Here is a 4304-nt window from a genome sequence, read left to right as displayed (position 1 = left end):
ACGTCGGTTGGAATATCTGATACTCTACCTATATAATTATAAATAGCTTCCGAACGGTTCGGATAACTAAATGCTGGTTGTGTTTCTGTTAATTGATGCCCTTCTATGATATATGATCCTGGAACCTGCTTAACGCTACTATACCTAATAAGCTTATTATCTTTGGTTAAAAACCAACCGTTCCTATCACCTTTCCTTAATTGAAATTTATCTGTTATATTTATCTGTCCGAATTCACGTACATCTTCAGCTATGAGTAAGAGATTGTGAACATAACTGGTAATGTGAGATTTGCCATAAATCAAACCGAAATCTTCAACAAATTGTTTTAAATGAGGTTCCGCGTAATCCCAATGATTTGTAAAATTATTGCTGGAAAACAATGTTATTGCAACATATAAGGGTTTAAAATGATGATAAGCATCATCGTGAATTCTATCTCTAAGTAATGCTATGCTAATATGATTGAGAAATGTACGATATTCGGACTCTTTCCAATAAGTTAAATATTTCAGTGGCCTCATTGCCCTATTTATCTCTGCAGGTAACTTTGTCTTTGCTAGAAATTTCCTCTCTATCTTCTTCGTTCTACTTCGGAAACGGTGCTAAATTACCTTCGGCATATCATTTTCCTAACTTTTTTGCTATTCCTAAATGTAGTAAGTGTAAATCGTCTGCTATGCTTAAGATCTTAATAATATCTTTATCCCTAATATCTAATTACGGTGTTGGTCGTTTCGGATGGCTTATTTCATAATCTCCTTGCCTAAATTCCTTATTTGCCCTCGGTTTAGCTGTTCCTTCAAATATCATTATGTGGGTTTTTTGTCCTTTTTCCCACAATTTTACACTTCATGCATCCGTTCGCTGCATTGAAATTCGCCACATCTGAAAAATGAATTAAAAAAAATGAGGAATTTAGTAATAAACAATGCAAATTAGATGTATACAATTTTCTTTAATAAGCTTACCTTTTATTAACGCTCGGGCGAGAGAATCGGCGATCATAACACGAAGATCAATTCCAATTTTTGTTTTGTTGATTGTGACTCCCTGGTCCATAACACGATTAAGGTCGTCTACCAATTGACGAAGATAATCCTCCACCACGTTGTCAGGTTTCGACGAACCACAGAAAATGCCTAACACCAAGACAGGCACCTCCGGAAGCTCGTGAATCTGCGCCATTATTGGCCATAACTGCGTAGGGCCACTGTAATGTAACGGAAGCCTACGAAGAGATTTAAAGCAAATTTGTCCACAGCAGGCTTGGTGTTTCTGTAATAAATGAAATACATTTATGTTCATATATTTTGTGACATGGAAAAATCATGTTACTTATAATTTTAATTATTACTTAAAATGGCACTGAAGCGTCTTTTCGATCCCTTGGTACCATAGCTGGCCTCCTGCCACTGTGGTAATATTTTATCTGACGTTCACGGTAGTTTTCAGAAACGTCATTGCATCCATTGGAACGTAATGTTCCGTTGTCTCGCGTATGATCCCAAGAAAATCATTTATAGCTGTGTGGGTTATTCGATGAGATAGGGCCCACATTCGTAATTTCCTTGATAATATGTTTTCAGATTGAGGATCCGTAACATAATTTTCTGTATGCTGATTATCTTCGCCTTCATCTTCGTCACTTTCGTTCAGCCATTCCTCCAACCATTCTTCTTCAGGCTCATCGTCGTCAAATACTTCTTCATCGGAGACATTCTCATCAACGAATTCCACACCAGCATGCGGAATTTCAAACACTGAAAGTGAAATGTAAAAAGAAACAGAACAGAACTCTTACTTATACTGCAAAAACGGCTAGAGCAATTTTTAGTTACGTTCAGTGGCGCGTTAAACGGTGGGCGGACTGGGCGGCCGCCAGGGGCCCCGTCGATCTAGGGGGCCCCGTCATTGTGGATGTTCGACTTCGTACCGATTCTACCACCCCCCCCCCCCCCCCCCCCCTCTGGATGGGACTTTCTATTTGGGACCATCTATTTCAAAAAGACACATTTTTAATTAATTCATTTTTCCCATCGCTTTATTCACTGTATTTTGTCGAGGGCCCCGAACTGCAGAAAACCGGGGCCCATACTACTCAAAGCAGCACATTAAATGTTCTAAGAAATCTGCCAATACTTGCATCAAAGCTGCGCTGCGACACGCGCGCACAGCTCAAATCAATACCTCATCATCGTTGGCGCAAAGTATTGGACAGAGCGAGAAACCGTCAATTTTTGCTGGTGTGGGTGGCCTGTGCACGAGACACCCAAACCCACAACCACGCAGAGCAACTTGCTGCTAAAATGGAATGCACAGAACGCTGCGCTTAACTACCACCGAAAGTAGAGGTAGAGGGGGGGGTAGAGGTTTCATTCGAGAAACGATTCCATCGATATCGATGTGTGCGCTTTTCAATTTGGCTGGGATGAAACGTGCCTGCGCTTGTCTAGGGGCCCCTATACTTGTTTTGCAGATGTGTGCCGAAAACAGACAGCTGTTTTCACGCGAAAAATGGTATTCACATCTCAAGCCTGAGATCGTGGAGCGTGCTTGCTTTTAACCCAAAACCTTAAATTTTCACGCGGGGCCCTACTCAACTTTTGTGGTCAACTGACAAATAGGGGAAATCGGGAAGGGGTGGTATTTATATGTCCAAAAAGAAACTGTGCCATGTTAATATTAAAATGATGTTTTATCACTATTTACATACAACTTTTTGCGTGAAGACAAGATAAAAAACCGTTACAGCTATGCTGAAACTAAAACTCAAAGGTGGTTTACGGGGCCCCAACTATTATGTGGACTCTTCGATGAAGGGGCCCCTTCGGTAAGGGCCCCCGTCGGTAAGGAGGCCCCGTCGATAAGGGGCCCCGTCAATGAAGGGCCCGTCCATTTGGTGTCTTGGTGTGGATGGTCGATGCACGAGTTCACCAAAAAAAACGCGGAGACACTTGCTGCTAAAATCCAATGCACAGCACACAGAACAGAACGCTGCGTTTAACCACAAAGAAAACCCGTTTCAACAGCCACAAGCACACATCATACACAGACAAAAATTTAAAGGCCCCTAAACAAAATTTCAATACACCGGCTCGTAGCCGGAGAAATTAGCAGGAAAAAATGACACCAAGCTCGCGTCGCTTTAAAAAGCCTAGGAAGGTCGTTTGGTCAACGGTGGGTTCAGTGGGTTGAGGTTTCATTCGAGGAATGGTTAAATCGATGTCATTGTGTGCGCTCTTGGCTGGGATGAACCGTCCTGTTCTTGTATACGGGGCCCCTGCCCCGCTTTGCGATTCTGTGCCAATAGCAGACAGCTGTTTCACACGAAAAATGGTATTCACATTCCTGGCCTGGGATAGTGGATTGTGTGTGTCTTTTAATGCAAAAACTAAAATTTTCATTCTTGGCCCTAATCGAACACATCCAGTTTGTGGACCGAAGAAAAGGGGAAATGGGAAAGGTTTCAGTTAGAAGAAAGGGGGGAAGGGTATAAAAATACTCAAGGAACCTATGGAACATGTTCATTTATATATGGTTTTTATCGACTATTTCAAGTTTTGCGAATACAACAAGACCAAAAACCGTTACAGATGCATCTACATACAGCCATACACAGCCATAATACGAAGAACAATCTCCATTGCCGCGTCCATTTGGGGCCCGTTGATGATCCCGTCGATTGAGAGGCCCCTTCTATTTGGTGTTGTCAACCCAATATATCTCCATTTTCCCCCCGGGGGTTATGTTTACAATCAGATTTACTATTACTATCAGACCTATCAGAAGCATATTTATTTTATTTATCATAAGCAGTTTACTATCAGAAGCAGAAAACATTTGCCTTTTTAACATGTGCAATATTTTTGTTTAACACGTGCACCTTATTTGGAAGCGTAGAACGCTGCGATACATGCCCACAGCTCAAAACAATATCATTTCATCATCGTTGGCCCAATGCATTGAACGTTACGCGCGAGTTGGGTAAAGCGAAACCGTTACAAGAGATGCCTCACGCAAACTACTTGCACATACGACATTAAAAGGCTCCGAAACCGATCTCAACACAACGGTTCGTAACCGGAGAAATTAGCAAGAAAAATTGGCTGACACCAAGCACGCTCTTTTTATCTGTTGAGGTTTCATTCAAGAATCGATTCCGATGTCGATGTGTACGCTTTTTAATTTGGCCTGTGTTATCACGCAAAAACTAAGAACTCGTGTCCCTGCTATTTTTTGGGGACTGGACGAAGTGATGGTGGAAAAGCAAGCTGTTGAAGGGTTTGGGTCAAATTTGGAAG

The sequence above is a fragment of the Anopheles coluzzii genome, chromosome 2, assembly GCF_943734685.1.
Source record: "Anopheles coluzzii chromosome 2, AcolN3, whole genome shotgun sequence".
NCBI lineage: Eukaryota > Metazoa > Arthropoda > Insecta > Diptera > Culicidae > Anopheles > Anopheles coluzzii.
Note: the sequence above shows the minus strand (reverse complement) of the source record.